Source organism: Eumetopias jubatus, unplaced genomic scaffold (assembly GCF_037043125.1).
Source record: "Eumetopias jubatus isolate StellerSeaLion01/CBP00866 unplaced genomic scaffold, mEumJub1_p1.0 scaffold_5, whole genome shotgun sequence".
Classification (NCBI taxonomy): domain Eukaryota; kingdom Metazoa; phylum Chordata; class Mammalia; order Carnivora; family Otariidae; genus Eumetopias; species Eumetopias jubatus.
Genome location: NW_028274811.1, coordinates 69804689 through 69823027, shown reverse-complemented (window position 1 = coordinate 69823027; position 18339 = coordinate 69804689). Strand labels below are relative to the sequence as shown.

Here is an 18339-nt window from a genome sequence, read left to right as displayed (position 1 = left end):
CATCACCCAGTTACCCCCATCCCCTCACCCCCTTCCCTGTTTTATGTAGTCTTCTAATCCAACAGTATTAGGGGTTTTTTTTCCTACCAAAAATGTTACTGCAATGAGTTTTCCCATTGCATTCTACCTTAAAATTTGATGAGAGATAATAGTTTTAATGCTTATGGGTCATCATAAGGATGTACTGGATTAGGAAGGATTGGAAGCAGGGGGACACATTAGGAGGCTCTCAGTTGTCCAGGACACTGATGATGAGAGTCTGAGCTAGCATGGAGTCAGAGAAGAGAAAGAAGGGGCAAGAATTTGAGAAACAGATTAAATAACTTAAAGAGGGGCCTTAAGTAGAAGCAAAGAGATGACTTATCTTGGGTGAACAGGGAAATGATAACAGTAGTCACCCAAGAGGGGCAAGACATAGAAGAAAAATTGGGACAAAGGAAAAATTTGGTTTTGGGAATGCCGATCCTGAGGTGACCAAGGCACATCCAAGTGGAAATGGTGAGCCTTCATTTGGAAAGAAATACAGGCTCTGGCTGGCAAAGACCAGAAAAGTGGGAATAAATTGCCGGGCATCATCAGTATATAGAGGTCCCAGTAGAAGCTTGAATGAAAGCAACAGAGACTGGGGCACTGGGGTGGTGCAGTTGGTTAAGCGTCTGACTCTTGATTTTAGCTCCGGTCATGATCTCAGGGTCTCAGGGTCGTGGGATCCAGCCCCACACACCCAGCTCCAAGCTCAGCACAGAGTCTGCTTAGCCCTCTTCCTCTGATCCCCCATCCCCAGCTCATGAACGCTCTCTCTTCTCAAATATTTTTTTTAAGAAAAGGAAAGTAACAGACTGCAGGGTGAGCAGAGAGGAGGGCCAGGTATGGAAGCTTAGGGGCCATTTACATTTCAGCACCCAACCAACTGAATGGGGTGCCTGGGTGGCACAGTTGATTGACCATCCATCCAACTCTTGGTTTCAGTTCCGGTCATGATCTCAAGGTCTCGAGATCGAGCCCCACATCAGGCTCTGAGATCAGCACAGAGTCCGCTTGAGACTCTCTCTCTCTCTCTCTCCCCCCCCCCCCCTTCGGCCCTCTCCACCATGCTCTCACTCTCTAAAACAGAAACTCCTAAAACAAAAATAAAAGTTAAAAAAAAAAGACTGAAGGAGTAGGAGGAAAGCACTTCTGAGCAAGACCCCAAGTCCAGAACGGTACAATCAGCACACAACCAAACGTGTTAAATGCTACAGAAGTAAGGCCCAGAGGCTTCCATACTTGCTGATACACAAGTCTCTGGAGACCGCTTAAGGAAAAGTTTAGCGGAATGGAGGCAAGAATGAAAGCCAGATTATGGTGAAGAAGAGGAAAGCATAGATGCAAAACCATCAAATGTCACTTTCCTTTTTAGAATTTTTGCCAAATGGCTGGAGACTGAAAGAAATGTAGGATAGAGCAAAGATTCTCTTGGGGCGAAGATTTGAAAATGTCCATAAGGATTAGGGATGGTTCCAACAAAGGGAAAGTCACTGAAGATGAAAAAGTCTAGGGAGAATAATAGCTCTGCTGGTGGTGAGCATGGTGTGGTCCGGATACAGGTCAAATCACGATGTTGTATGCCTGAAACTCATGGAACACCACGTATCAACTATACTTCAAAAGAAACTCAATCCTGGGGTGGGAGGGAGCCCAGGGATGAGGGGCAAACTCTTATATGAGTGATGAGGTACATGGGAGGCCTCTTTTTCCATTGTTCAGAATCATTGCGGCAGCTTCTAGTACTTTGGCTCTGAAATGAAACCATTTCTAACTAAGGGTTCCACAAAGAAAGTCCCTTCTGCACTAACTTCTGTGATCTTCAGAACCAATAGGATCCCTAGTATAAAAAGAGGGGAAACACCAGAAAGAGAGATGTAAACACAACAGAGGTATTAAGCACTGATTTACTGGGTACATCTGACTCATCGGAAAACCAGCACAATTTTAGACCATCTGTGGATACATGTTATTTTGGTCCGACTTCCCAACCAGTTCTCTTAAGAACTTCGTTATAATTCATAATTTAAATGAAATATTTTGTATTTCAATGCCACTAACTTTGTGTCATTTCAGTCAATTAAAAAAAAAACTTCTATTTTCTCTACTTGTCTATGTTTAAAATAGGTTATCTGCTTTGCTCAAGTAGACACTTTATAGGATGGCATTCGTCTAGTTTTGAGCATTTCCTAGAACAAGAATGACAAGGGATCTAGAGTCAGAAAATACTAGTTGGAGTCCCTGCTTTATCTTACAGTAAATGTAAGAGGTTCACTATTTGCATCATAAGAATAATAAATGTCTTTATTGGACTATTTTAAGATACCTGTGGAAAAAGCTCTCTACAAATACAGACTTTCACGTTCTAAAGAAAAGTGATGTGATAATACCCTTAATGAACGAAGTAACCTCATTTCTAGAGATAATATATATTTCATTTAGTAAACCACAAAAATCAACCAGCTGAGTTAAGTGAGTTTCAAAAAAAACTTTGAAGTTCTTCAAGGGCATTACTGATTTCTGAGAACATATAAGAAAAGTATGATTTGGACAATTAGCCTCTATCCATCAGAGTGAAATACTGACAATAAGGACTTAAAGCATAAAGATTAAGAAATGGACACATTACTCCAAAGAAATTAAGCATCTTTGTGGCTTGGCATCTTATATATTTTTTTTGCATAAAGAAAAATTAAGCTTCCAGATTGCCTTTATTCCTTATTTTAGTGCCCATGTAAACCTGACACTTGACTCTATGATACCCACTGCCCTAGCGCTCATTTAAGCTTTGATCTTTAAACAGCATATATGCTTATAATCTCATTTATTATCTCATTATCTGTTTCTTCTTTCACTGTCTGGAATCTGCTTTTATTTTCTCATATAGCAAGGCAACATCTGTGTCCTAAGTAGTTTCATATGTATTATAGATCCCTAACAAACACTTTTTGATCAATTTTATTTGCTCTGTTAGAAATGTTCACATTTACGACTCAAATAATGATTCTGATTATTATTATATAAAACTAGAACAGTACATAGGGCATCTCTCCAGGTTTCTATCTTTAGGGACAATCTTTCCTTAAACTTACATGAGCTCATACTGACACACACTTCCAATATCAGGCTTTCCTACACTTATTCTAGGATGTATTTATTCTTTTTTTTCTTAAAGATTTTATTTATTTGACAGAGAGAGGCACAGCGAGAGAGGGAACACAAGCAGGGGGAGTGGGAGAGGGAGAAGCAGGCTTCCCGCTGAGCAGGGAGCCCGATGCGGGGCTTGATCCCAGGGCCCTGGGATCATGACCTGAGCTGAAGGCAGATGCTTGATGACTGAGCCACGCAGGCACCCCTCTTTTTTCTTTTTAAACATAGATCTTTACCTATTCTAAAAATTTGCTCAAGTTTCCCAGGAAGATATGTTATTTTTATTAAAGCAATAATTAGTGTACATCATCTTTTCTAATCCACATTATACACTATAGTCATATTCATCTTCTTTAATTGGCCTGTTACTTTTTCCAAAAGGGTTCCTCATAGAGTTATTTTTTTTTCCAATTCACTGTTAGTATTTTGCTCTTCTTGATTTGCCCTTATTACATGCTGTATGCTGTTTGTATGTTATTATCTTTGAGAAGTTGTGGCATAAAGTAAGGATTTTTAAAATTTGTTTTTAGTAATCTCCATACCCAATGTGGGGCTCAAACTTACAACCCTGAGGTCAAGAGTTGCATGCTCTTCCAACTAAACTATCCAGGTGCCCCTAAAATAAGGATTTTTGTTGAGAGGGTAGGCTCTTGATTTTTAAAAGAATTATAATCCATTTCTAAGGTTGATGATATATGGAGACAATGAGCCCTGTGTTTATCACCTTTGAGGTGTTAGCACCCTATATGAGCAGATCCCAAGACAAAAATTTTCTTTAGAATCTCTTAACCATTTACTGTTTTTGTTTTCTTTTTTATTCAAGGCTATGCCTTTGACTACACCTAAAGATTCTTCAGGTAAGTCCAGCCCACTCTTGTCTTCCTATGTTTTGAATTCTTTCTAAGAACCACTGTTATTTAACAGTTTCACCTACTAACCATTCACCCTTGACTCTCACAAATCCCCTTTAAATGTCACCTGTACTTTTTTGGCGTTCCCCATCATTTTCAGCCCACTGCTCTGTATGTATAGTCAATAAAAAATAATGCATTTAACTGCAAGCATTTAACTGAGTTTTCCTGCCCATTAGTCCTAGCCTGAACATTACTAGTACTTGAATATGCTCAGACTACTACTTGATCAGTTTGGCCCAACGCCAAGGTACAAAGTCTGAATACCAATTCGAGGCAGCAAGACAACAGCTTACAGCAGCCAGGATCACCAAATGCTGCTAAGTACGTCACACAAACTCCAAAAACCTTGGTGCTTTAATATAACAAAGATCCATATTTCTCCCTTACGTTCTGGTCTGATACAGACCTGGTAGTTTCTCCCATCTTGTCGTTATACAATTGTATATGCTTCCAACAAGGAAAGCAGAGGAGAGCTGGAGAGGTGGGGTTTCTTAAGGAGGCAGGCCTGGAAGTGACCAAATTCCTCTGTCCTCACCCTATGTGCAGAGCTAATCATATGGCCCAGATGTGTCACGGAGGCTGGGAAATGTGCAAAGTATACAGACATTTGTTAAGCACTATTGTCTCTGGTCATCTAGTCTAAACCTCACCTTTGGTTTTAAATATAATTGAGAAAAACTTTAGCGCCTTTCTCACTGTCATTCCTTTAAGGCTGAGCAGCCTTCAGAAAGTTCCCTTGCCATCTTAGTGGGTTCCTTGAGCAAACAGTGTGGGAAGTAACAAGAGATACAGTAATGTGGGGGTACAATCTTGACTTCATGACAGTGTGGATTGCACGCGGGGCCCTGCATTTTAGGGCTCCTTCGGGTTTTGTGGAGATTTCATGAGGAAAGCAAAGGTGGGAGCAGAATCCTGTATTTGGGGCTACTTGTCAGCTTCTCAGCTATCCCCAAACATGATCCCCAGGGTCAGGTGCCAAGAAATATATGCTGCAGGTTTGATAATTTCTCACTCTCTGGGTCAAAAAAGCTGCTTGGACTCAGCCCTGGGAAAGTAATGAGAAATTGGGTGTGATTCACTTAATATGGCAGAGGTAGGGCGCTTTTCTTCAGTGATCCAGGGTGAGAAATAAAACCAGACGGGTTCAAACATCCAACACAAAAATGAGGTTTTTTTTCAGGCCTCTGCATTCCTCGGAAGCAAAAACAGACACTGAACACACTGCTGTGAAACAGGTATCCTAAAATAGTCTGGAATAGTAACCTATCTGTGCCTCACTGTAGCCTCATTGCAGCCTATTCCCCAAAGTATGGATGCTCAGAAAACTAAACAGGACAAATCAGCCTACTTGCAATTTTACTTCATTGGGACACTTAAATAATTTAAAGTTAACTGATTTGATTTTCAGTTTGATTTAGACCCACTGTGTTACACAGTCCAGCACAGGGACAGGCAGCGGGCACCTGTCTGTGCGATCCATCCCTCTCCAGAAAGTAGTAATTGTCAAAGTGTTACCTTTCACTCACAGCAGGTATCTCTGAGGAGCGTCAGCACCAGAATTCTGTTTGACGGGTAGAAATATAGCCCTTTCATGTGCTCAATGCAGTGAGAAACAATTGCAAAATAACCCTGATGGTGGGTGAGCATTTTACAACACTGCGCTATGGCTGCAGTGGCATAGCATTGGCTATCACTCATCAATAGATTTTTCTGGCGTGGAGTGGTCCTTTTTAAGGTTTTATTTATTTGCCAGAGAGAGAGAGAAAGAGAGCACACACAGGGGGAGTGGCAGGCAGAGGGAGAGGCAGAGGGAGAAGCAGGCTCACCGCTAAGCAGGGAGCCCGATGCAGGGCTCGATCCCAGGACCCTGGGATCATGACCTGAGCCCAAAGCAGACGCTTAACCGGCCGAACCACTCAGGCTAGGAATGATTTAATAAATAGTGGCAGATGGAGTTGTGAGTGTCCTTGGAGAACCGACTAATCCTACAATCTGTGAACGTGCTCTATTTACATTGATGGCTTGGCCTTTGTCGGAGACAGAAAATGAATACGATAAGGAAACTGGCAGAAGGGTAACAAGCTGCCAGAATTTAGAAGCTGTTCTCCTATCTGCACCGTTCCAGAGTTGAGTCTTAGTCAAAGCCATAGTAATTCCTTGCTCTTGCCTGGCAAACTCACTACTTTTGTTCAGAACCCTGACCAGATTAGCTAGCTAAGCAAGGGATCGGCCCTACCAGCCTCCACAGATCATTTTTTGCTTTCTGACTCTATGAGCCTCCTCAGGTTGCCATAACAAATTACCACAGACTGGTCGGAGTAGAAAGCATGAATTTATTTTCTCGCAGTTCTAGAGGCTGGAAGTCTGAGATCAGATTGCCAGTATGATCAGGTTTTTGGTGAGGACCCTGTTCCCGGCTTGTAGATGGCTGTGTTCGGGCTGTGTCCTCACATAACAGAGAGAGACAAAGAGCAAACTCTCTGGTGTTCATTCTTGAAAGGGCACTAAATCCTAATTCTTTTAAGTGCCCCACCCTCACGATCTCATCTGAACCTAATTATTCCACAAACTCCCTTCTCCAAAGTGCATCACAATGGGGGCTAGGGCTTCACCATAGGAATTTTGGGTAGGACATAATTTAGCCCATAACACTAAAATATGAAGAAGATTCTAGTAGTTTCTTGATGGATCTCCCTGTTCCTCACCATATGATCTAGTCTCAACAGAAGTTTTTGAAAAAGAGAAATCAGATAATGTCCCTCCCTGTTCAAAATCCCCTAATGACCTCCCATCACACTTAAAAGAAACTATTCCATGGACTCTACTGCTCCATATGATTCAGACTCCTATTTCCTTCTTTGTTGACTTCACTCCTGCCATACCAAGTCTCTCAATATTCCTCAGGCATATCACACTCACTTCTCCTTCAGGGACTTTGCAGTTGCTGTCTCCTTGGTTGGGAGCACACTCTTCCAGATCTTTAAATGGCTTGTTCTCAGTCTTCATGTTCACCTCCTTAACTGTCACCTTATTGGGGCACTCCACTTCCTCCAATTCTCTCAAACTATATGTTCTGGTTAATGTAAGTACCGTATCTTCTTCAAAGGACTTCATATATGAAACTTCACCTTGTTTCTCTTTATAGTCTCAGTGACTAGAGCAGTGCCTGGCATATAGTAGGCAGTAAATTAAAATTTATCACAAAAAATAATCACGACACACAAGCCAACAACTTCCACATATATACTGTCATCCTAATCAGCGCCACATACCTAACTGCCTCCTTGGTGTCCCACCTTGACAATTTCAGAGACATCTCAGAAGTTTTCAAAACTGATTAATCTACCCACTGAAACCTATGTATTCTACCATGTTCCTCTTCACATAGTGATTCCTGCAAAAGCTAGGAGTCATCTTTAATGTTTCCCTCCTCTCCTCCTTATATCCAGCCAATAACCGATCCTATTATTTTATCTCTAAAACACATCACAACTCTTGTCGTCTTTGCTCCATCTCTACCACTGCCACTCTTGTTCAAAATGCTACCATCTCTCGCTGGGAGCACAGCAACTTCCAACGGGTCTTCCCACTTTCATTCTTGGCACCCCTCTTCCCTTATTTTCTAAGGAGCAGCTAGAGTGATGCTGGGTATTTATTTTAATAGCAATAGTTTGGGGCACCTGGGTGGCTCAGTCGAGCAACCAACTCTTGATTTTGGCTCAGGTCATGATCTCGGGGCTGTGGAATCCAGCCCCGCGTCAGATTCCGCACCAAACATGAAGCCTGCTTGGGATTCTCCCTCTCCCTCAGCCCCCCACCCCCACTCAAGACTCACTCTCTCTCTCCAAAAAAAACCCCAGTAAGAATAGTTAGTATTCTACTATGTGCTAGTCTGTTGGCATTTGAAGACAAAACCAAACATGAGTTTTGGCCCTCCTAAAGATTAAAAAATGCAAACCTGTTCACGTAACTACTCTATATAAAAAAAACTTAAAAATCTGTTCATTGACCTCAGAATAAAGGCCAGTGTCCTCACGTGGTCACGAGTACCTGTGTGACCTGGCCCTGTCTGCTCTGCCCTCGGCTTGTGCGGCGCTCAACTTCTCTCAGTTCTGGCTGCAGTGGTCTCACTGCCCTCTGAAGCTGTCCCCTGCTTTTCCCCTTCAGAATTTTCATACCTGATCTTCCCCACTCTTGTCCTGAGTAACCTCTGCTTCTTGCAGGCCTCAACTGAAATGTCTCCCCTCAATGATGCCTCCAGTGAAACACCGAATCAAAACAGAGTCCCTCCTGTGAAATTTTCTTCACAGCTCTTACACTTGGTTTTAACATAGTTGGTAATTACAGATTGATCTGTAACTGCCCAACAGCTGCTTCTGCCATTAGATTGGGAATTCCAGGAGTTCAGAAGTCATGGTCTGTTTTCTGAACTGCAACATCTTCAAAGGCTGAGCTTAAGGCCAGGTATGCAGTAAGGATTTACTATTTATTATTGTCGCCAAAAGAAGTGGGACACTCTCTCCCACCCCAAAAAGTACCCAATGACCTTTTATCTCTGGCCCCTTGAGTGGCCTAAAACAAAATGCACCAACAGGTTACTACACCGTACGACATGCCAAGTAACTGAGAAAAAGAAGTAGTGTCTTCACATGGCTTTCATCGAAATTGTTCAGTTTTCTGTTCAAGAACAAAAGTTTTCTATAAGTAGTACAAAAGAATCATGCAATCATGTTTCTTCTTGTAAGGAACTTACTTATATTTGGTAATTATTTGTCTCCAATTGTTTTTTTAAGGCATACCTTTAAATCTATTTTTTATGATCAACTGCCAATTTACGAATCAAAGTGTTGGGATTTCATTATCCAAGTGAAATTCTGCTACACAAAAAAGTGTGAAGACACGTGTTCTATCCAGTGATTCGGTTCTTCTTAGCTAAAATTACTTTGCCGTATTTAACATAGAGCTTGACATAGATTTTTTTTTTCTCAAGTTTTATTTAAGTAATCTCTACACCCAACATGAGGTTCTAACTCACAACCCCGAGATCAAGAGTCACATGCTCTTGTGAGTGACCGAGCAAGGGGCCTCATCCACGTAGATTTTTAAAGCCCCAAATATTATTTTGTTTTCACAATAACATTATTATTAACAACCACAAAAGGCCTCCTCTCTAAATCCAGGTGTTTTTAATGAAAATACAAAGAATGAAGTAGCCAATCATAATAGAAGATTATTTTGGGATCAGCCTGAAGCAATTGGTTATACTGATTAAATCAGGTTTGAGGGCCAAAACCAAGATATCTCCATCAAGGCTGGCAATCTAGACAGGGCCCATGGACTAAGAAAGACTTTACGTATTTAAATGGTTCAAAAGTAACCAATAGAAAATATTTCATGAAGTCTAAAAACTGAATTAAATACAAAGTTCACACAACCAGGCTTACTCCCTTACATCGTGTCTGTCTAGGTCTACTTTCACACCGGGATGGCAGAGTTTGGTAGTTGTAAAAGAGACTTCTCACTTTTTTTTTTTTACTGTAATCTCAGTAATCTATTTTACATTGAGAGCTGTATATCTACACAGATACAGAGCCAAAAAGTTTCACAAAACAATATTCACACAATGACAATGTGTTCTACTGTGTTCTATTCAATTCTATTTCATTTAAACCACACTTACAATGTTATTTCTGATTCTGACCCACCAATGATTGCTACTCACAGTTTGAAAAAATTAATTTGGATGGGTTTTCTCCTGGTTACATAATAAATCACTTAGGAAGCTCTTGAAAAAACACTAGGCTCCACGCCAGACCAGTCAAATCAACATCTCTGGGCACCTGGGTATTACTCTTCAAAAACAGCAAGCAAACAAATGGCCACTCCTGGTGATCTTATTGAAGAGCCTGGCCCAAGAACGAATCCTCTTGCTTTTTAGAGCAGGGGTCTTCACTTGGGAGTCTGTTAGAAATGTAGAATCTCAGGCCCCAACCCAGAACCACTGAATCAGATTCTGCTATTTAACAAAGACGACTGGGAAATTCACATGCCTGTTAAAGTATGAGAAGCACGGATCTAAACCAAGAAAACAGTTCGATTCAGCACCGCAGCATTGGGTTATGCTCTCTTCTTCGGGAAAGGAAAATTAACATATTTGCCCCCGGTTAGTATTGAATTTGGACCTGCAAGGGCAAAATGTGAAATGGCAAAAATAAAGCACATCCAAAGAGAAAAGCTATTTCCTGTGTGGGAGTTTCTACCTGTAGGAGGCATCCCACTCCAAAAAAGGGGAGTGGAGGTGGAATCCAAGACCACAGCATGAGTGACTTTGATGTGCCAAACCCAACTAGACATCTAAGCAGGGTCCCACCTGATTGCAACCCTGCCCTCCCCCTCTCCTGTGGCTGCAGTCAGACCCATGACACAGCTTTCTCTCACCCAACCTCTTGCACCTGGGCCAGAACCAGACCGGCTTCTAGGAACCGGAGTATAGGCTCTGCTACTGTCCATCTGATCAGAAACATCCGTGTTTCAGAAACCAAAGCTCTCTGGTGCATTTCATCCCAGTGAGATCAAAGGCAGAGTTTCTGAGTTTCCTCCGGCTGCTGAATCTGAGGCTTCCCAGGGACACAGTGAGTCACAGAGGAGCCACGGAGGGGTGAGGTCTCCAGCAACCTACACAAACTCCTTGGCAACTGGAACCTTGGACGGAAAGTTTTCCCTCTCTAATTTCCTCAGGCCTCTTCTACAGTTTAAACTATTTGTGTTCTCACAGCATTTCCAAATACTGGTTTTACCCTTCACTGACCTGAGCAACTCTATTTGGCACTATTAACTTTTTAAGTGCTGGTAAGATACCGCAACATTTAGTTTAGATTTTGCTCTGTTCTGGTTTTGGTGGAGAGGACGTAAAGCGGAGGTACTAGATTTAGAAGCATGTATCGATAAAAATTTAATCAAATAACACAAGGTCTAGACATGAGTTTCAGAAGCCATCTCTCTTTCTTCACAGCTCCCTTCCAAAACAAACAGTAAGAAAACAAACCAAAACAGACCTCATTTAAGTTGACCACATATTCACCTCTCTAGAGAAGCTTTCACAACTTCTCTTGGATGTTACTGCTCTCAGTCCCTTGTGAGAGAGAACTCTTCCTAGGGTACTGGTTCTCAAAGTGTGGTACCAGGAGAATCCACTTCACTTAATAGAAATGCATATTCTTGGGCCTCACCCCCAACCAAACCTAGTAAATCAAAAGCTCTGGGGCTGGGGCCTAGTCCTCCACGTGGTTCTGAGGCATGCTAAAATTTGAGGACCTCTGTTCGAGGTAATAACTAAATTCACAGCAGCTATAATTTAAACTGGTCTCAAAGACATACTGACCATGTTTCAGAAAACAGCTAGTTCTAACCCATATCTTTAAAAAAAGTTGAGTTTATGAAATAGGATTCTGAGCATAGATAAAGATCGACTTTTCATGGCCACCACAGCACTTTTCCAGTAAGTGCTTAAAAAGCTGTATAAACATTACCAAGCCTCGTTAGTCCTCAGTTACCTTATGGGTGGGTCATCTTTTGTTGACCGTGTACTCCAATGGACATGAATCTGTCAGAAGGAAGAGAACACATTGCTCTCGTTTTGCCATTCAGTTAGAACTTCCAGTCAATAAACTAGATAAATTAATGTCTACATGGAAAGAATTAAAATACCTCCAAACAAAGCAAAGTTGACTTACCACGATTCTCTTAGCAAGAACAAACCTCTGTTCCCACAACTAGGTGCTTTAAAAGTTAAAAGGTAAGTTAACATGCATACAAATATAAAGACACATGCAGTGTCTTAAGATGTTTGCCCAATGAACCATAAACTATGGTTTACCAGGGATTTATGAACAAAGTGCAAACTGAAAGTCACTGCCCAATCCTCTCGGATAGCTGTAGTGTCTAGAGGAGCTCAAGCCCAACATCTATAAAGGCTCGAAGTAGAAATATCTTGAAATCACACTCATGGATATTAAAAGATTGCTAAATAACAACAAAGGGTTAGAGGCAAATGATTTTTCATTTACAAAGTTAAAAAGGAAAAAGGGTAAATTTGGGGTAATATTTTAAAACAACCCACATGGTCTATTGGAAAGGCAGAAAAAGAAAATTCCAGGTAGAAAGAATTTCTTTCTGCTTGAAATTTACATATCATGCATTTATTCATTCATTAGTCTGTTACCTGGTCTTCCTTCTCTCCTCTTCACACTTTGAGCTCTCCTTGCCTAAGGGATCGAAAGTCATCCATTGGTGATGAGTATTCTGACTTATAATTACTGATCACCAAGAAAACACAGAAGTTTTGGTTAAGTACAAGCTGTGTGATTTTGAGCAAATTATTTAAGCTCTCAAGGGCGTGTTATTTCTGCAACAAAATTGTAATACTTTTTATACTGTTCTTGATAGGAGATATCCTATACATTCTACCAATACGATTCCCTCTTAATAAGGCGGAACATAGTGGAGAAACACAGCAGATATTAATTTGGGTATTTCATTTTGCTTTGTGAACTAAGTATCAACATGCCAAATTTATCTTAGATGTCCTTTCACCTCAAAATGTCCAAAGAGAATTTACTCCCCCAGGCAACAAAGTCTCTTTTTTAATCAGTGTTTACCAGCCATATTATTCCTATTAATCAAGCTAATCACATCTATTACCTTCTTTATAATCTGACAAATCCAAAGAACATCACAGAACTACCGTCTCTTCCTTTGTAACATCTCCCTAACCCTCCCTTTCCCCTTGCCTCATCCTCTTGCGTCTGGACTATTACTATAATAAGTTATGTAGTTTTCCGGCTTGCAGTGTCTTTTTCTAGTCAGTCTTAGGAACATAGTGGATGATTAGACAACCCTCAGTACTATACTGCATGGGTTTGATTCCTAGCTCCACCCTTTCATAGTTATATGGACTCAGGCAACTTATTTCAACACAAATAGCTCCCATTTTTTTCACCTGGAGAATGGAGATCATAAAATTATCTTACTTTTTTGAAAATTAAGTGATACAATCAATATAAAATACAGTACTCCGTTCGGAGTAAGCACTATATAAATGTTAGCTTATTCTTTTATTCATTGACCAATTACTCTTACTAAATCAGATTTGATCATGTCATTGCCCGCTCAGAAAAAATCCAGAATCACTTCCCAATGCCAGTAAATTAGATTCTAGGAGTGCCTGTCACAGTCAGTAGAACATGTCTTGGGATTTTAAGTTCAAGCCCCACGTTGGGTGTAGGGACTACTTAAAATTTTTAAAAAAAAGTTAGATACTAGAGCAGAATATTCATAAATGACTGATAATTTTCTTGGAGAACAAATATTCTACATATTCCTTAAAGTAATGCCCTTTCCTCAAGCAACCATGTCAACTAACACAGAAAGGAAAGCTAGTATTTGGATGCTAACATAGGGGATGATTTGCCTATTTCACTGGTAACACCTCATAATCCAATTTGGAGGACCCATGTGCAAGATAGCCTCTCCATTTCTGATAGGTGCTGTGTCATCTTTTCCCCTAATCCTCTATTGTTTCAACTTCTGAATGTCTCAGTTCTAAATACCCTAGTTTATTCCCCCATCACAACCTTATAGGTGGTTCGTTGTACTTCATGTAGTTCCAAAGAATCTGAGAACACTTAGAAAAATGTTTACAGGGGGGAGGGGAGTGTTTACAGTAGGAGAAAAAAATACATAATACCCTGTTAAATAAAATTTAAATTTTATTTTTTTTTAAGATTTTATTTATTTATTTGAGAGAGAGAGAATGAGAGATAGAGAGCACGAGAGGGAAGAGGGTCAGAGGGAGAAGCAGACTCCCTGCTGAGCAGGGAGCCCAACACGGGACTCGATCCCAGGACTCCAGGATCATCCAGGCGCCCTAAAATTTAAATTTTAAAATGCAGCCAAATGACCCTTCTTAAGACCTGGAGTATTCAAACCAATTTTCCCCATAAGTGTTTGAGTTAGGCCCAATAAAATGCATCTATCTACCTAACTACATTATATGTCTCTTTACTTCTACATCTATTTATCTGTAAATTAGGCAGGCAACTGACACATCGGGTGGAGGCTGGAGTTGTTTGTTCATGACATCTGATAATGAACAGTAAATTGATGATATGTTCAGGTACTCAAAGTTCTTCTAAAAGGCGAATCCATTGCACGACTAAAAATTGAAGAATTGGGGGAGAAAAGCTGACACTTTACCTGCAAAATAAACTTTGAGGTTATTCAAAATAAAACTAAATGTCTTAGAGTAAATGTTGAAATAGTGGGAAAGACTGCAGCTATTTTAAAACAATCTCCAGGGGGGAGGGGGAGTGGTTCAGAGAAATGTAGGGATGTGGAAAACCTACATCTCAGTTCTACAGAAATAAAATACAGGATGAGGCTCAAAACAGAATAGCCGAGACTTAGAATGCAGGATTATTTTTCCACAAAGTGGAACAAATTTACTCCTCAGTGTAAAAAAGAAAGTGAACAATATCCTTGCCACACTCTGATGTAATGAAAATATTATGAGGAACAGAGAAAAACTGTTTCAAATGTTCACTGTTTTGCACTGGGCAGCCCAAGTTTATTCTCTGTTGCCCTGGTGCGATTGTCAGTAGCGCCCCCTTTAGCTCTTAAAAGTGTCTTGGTTTAGGTAAGTTTTAGGTTCACCCTATATGTATAAAATTAGATGAACATTTTACATGTTGACTGATTAAAATGCTTATTTGCCTGATTTGCAAAAGTAGAGCTCTAACTCCAAATACCTGCTTCAGAAGGAAACAAACCAATGTAACTTTCTAAACAGGTGTTGCTTCTAGAATGTGAGGGCTTCCCAATTTCGTTTTACATATTATGGCAATAATTCTTGTGTGATTTGTAAATTCTAGTGTCTGGTAGGAATTACCATTTAGTTCTTTCTATTTGATAAGCCACCTGTACAAGGCCTCTGGGAAGGGCGTGGACTGCTGTGAACATGAAGCTAGACACAAGTCCCCCTGAGGTAGGGATTAAGGGGAGTGTATTAATCTCATACAAGGTCCCTTTACAAATCCTAGAAAGATCAATATATTCATAGGTCGCATGAGAAGTGTAAAGATTAAACCCTTAGGTTAATTTTTCTGATCCAATTCCCCAATTTTCCACAAAAATGTCTTTCTAAGTCCTTGTAACTTTAAGATCTTTCCCATTCATGACTTGTCTAGAAAAGCAGAAGATACTTCTAGGTTACAGGGAGAGGTCTTACAGGGAGAGCCAAAGGAGTCTAATATTTCACTGGAAAATTGCTGGTTTGCATATACTGAAGGAACCTACCCATGGCTTTTTAGACAGATGTCTCTAGAGATAGCTCTAGTTTGTGCCAAGTCCTTTCTGTTTCATGAAATCCCATTAGAAAACCATTAAAGTGGACAATAAAGATAGGATTTTTTTAAACCACGGTCTCAAGCTAATTTAGGGAAACACCATCCTCCCCTTCTCTCAAACTTCACACACCCTCTAATGAATAATGTGCTTGATTACAGGAGATGACATGTGAGAACATTCTCTGTAAAGAAGTTGTACAAATGGAAGGCATTATAATGGTTAAAATTTCACATGTCTAAATCCTCCAGATTTCTTAGGGTGCTTGGCCCCACAATTGTACAGTGCTGAGAGCTGAACTGAAACTAGATCAGTCGGGGTGCCGGGGCGGCTCAGTCGTTGGGCGTCTGCCTTCAGCTAGGGTCGTGATCCCAGGACCCTGGGATCGAGTCCCACATCCTCTCCCACTCCTCCTGCTTGCGTTCCCTCTCTCCATGTCTCTTTGTCAAATAAATAAAATCTTAAAAAAAAAAAAGAAACTAGATCAGTAGAGGTGATGTTTGCCATCCTGTTCTCCTTGTAAGTGGGTAGGAGGTGTGGCAAATGTTGCTGCAAGGCTAGCGTGTTTACTTCTCCCTCCTCAAACTTGTTTTGGCAGTCGGCTGAGCTAGCCAACTTCTTCTGAAGACGGTACGGTGGGGGAAGGGTTTGGTTAGGAGTAAATACTTGTCCTATTGACCTGGCTTTTTCCCCTCTTTGCACAGCTATTTCACATTGACTAGGGGGTGTACTTGTCTTTTCTTATGTGAGTGCAACATATACGCTTCAAAGTTTCTGAACTTCTGGCTTCTGAAGCCCAGAGAGGCAAATGAAAGGGAAATCAAAAAGAGAAAAACAAAGAGAAAAAGAGAGAGAGAAATGAAGGTGGAACAGAAAGAAAGCTAGAAAAGCAAAAGAATAGAGAAGAAGAGATTGAGGTGGAAATTTCTATTGGGTAAAGACCCTCTTTGTTCTGGGTTTCAGTTTCCTCTTCTGTAACAGGGATAATCAATACCTTTTAGGTAACTTGGGAGGATCCTGTCAGGTAAAGTATATCAAGGACATGAAGCAGTGCCTGGCATATTGCTGGCGACCAAGAATTATTATTGTGTTAGTATAACAAGAGATTGGTAGTGTAAGGAGTAATTTGTAAAAGTCACATTTGCATCAATGTATCTTTAGCCAAAGATGATTTTTTTTTTTTTTTTTTTTAGAAACGGTAATCCCTCCCCTTCCTGAAATGTATGGTAGATCTGATCCTTGCCTCTGGTCACCATTCTTGGTGCCCATGACCCAAGTATGCAGGGACTATGTACAGATCTGCTTCCTCTGTACCCTAATTATAAACCTATGATTCTTGTGTGTGTGGCCATAATTCTTTTAACACCCTTGGTTTACGTTTCAATAAAAATGACATGATTCATCAAATAACTCAGGGCCTTTTGCAATGGAAATAATTAGAAAGTAGTCAGAGATGCCTCATGGATTGCGCCTGAGCTCACTGAAGAGTCATGCCCTGAGTCCCAAGGGTTATTTGGTGCCAAGCCTGAACAGCGGCCACCTGGGTTCTGGAGTCAGCTGGTTTGACTTTGGATGGTGTAAGAGGCAACAGAAAAAGATAGATCATAAAAGGCCTTCAGAAATTCTTTTCAATTATAGGTGTGGTGTTTTCAACATTACCCTGTTTTCAGTGAGCTCAGCTCCACCCAGAGGAGAGAAGTCTATGTAGCCAGCCAAAGAGAAATGACTTTGTTAAAGCTCTGTATATAAAAATACAGAAGGAAGGTGGGGAAGGAAGCTGAGGCCTCTATCTTTACCCTCCGGTGTCATGTTATATGAAGCAGGAATCATCTAGTTACAAGCTCAGCCAGCAAACTCCAAGAAAGGTATCTACGGTATACCGGGTCCTGCGTTATGGCCGACCTCTGAGACATCTTCTGTGGTCTCTTGAATTCCTGCTCTTATCCCAGCTGAGAGAAATTCTATGCCTCATTTAGTTATAATCTTAGTCATAATCTAGCAACTGAAATAGATTCAAGCGGTATTCAGGGCATTCTGCTGAAGCAAAGAATTAGCAATTGAGAATATCATTTTCATATAGCCAAATATCTAAAAACACACTATGTGCAGGAGGTCGAGAAACACCTCATCTTTTTTGTACTGTCTTTTGGAAGTCCGTGGGTACTCTATAGGTCCATGCTTGCACAGGTCTTGCATGAGGGAACGGCTGTAATGCCACAAGACTATTCATACAGAGAGAATAAATCACAGAAACCTGGAACTGAAAACGACATCCACAATTATCTAGTTCAGTGGTTCTTGTTGCCAGCCGTACATTAGAATCACCTGAGGAATTATGCGCACTACCAATACCAAGCCCTACCCTCCAAGAAATTCTGGTTTAATTGTCCTGGGTTGAGATCTAGGCTTAAAAAATCTGGTTATCAAACAAAAGGATAAATGTATTAATAAATGCATAATTAATTAAAACCCTGTATTAATTAATGCATTAATAAGCAATAAACATAAACACTTTTCTAGAAAAGCTGGAAACAAAAGCAAATATTTGGAGGTAGGTTCTGGATTTGCTCCTTTTGGTGTTCCCAGCACACGGTTTCTGACGTGTTGTTGGGCGTTCTTCACACCACCAATTATCTGAGGACACCAGTCGGGTGTCTTACAAATCAACTCAGTTCTGACACTGTGCCCACAAGTAGGGCTGGATTCCACTGATCGAGGATTCAGTTTCACAGGCCCAGGTCCTTCTCCAACCCCACTTCCAACACCAGTAGCAAGCCCAGGTAGTTACCTGTACTTCTGACCGACCAGCTGTAAAGCAGAAGTTCCCACAACCCTCTTCTTCCTTGGGTTC

The 18339-nt window shown here is 40.8% G+C and overlaps 1 protein-coding gene across 1 annotated transcript in view; it reads left to right on the top strand.

Annotated features, from left to right (window-relative positions):
• The window catches only part of LOC148164369 (uncharacterized), a 106232-nt gene that overhangs the window by 83548 nt on the left and 4345 nt on the right, over positions 1-18339 (top strand). Inside the window, exons 5-6 of the transcript XR_015768188.1 lie at positions 3998-4031; positions 8312-8552. The gene's annotated coding sequence lies outside the window, so the exon portion shown is untranslated. The remainder of the gene's footprint in view (positions 1-3997; positions 4032-8311; positions 8553-18339) is intronic.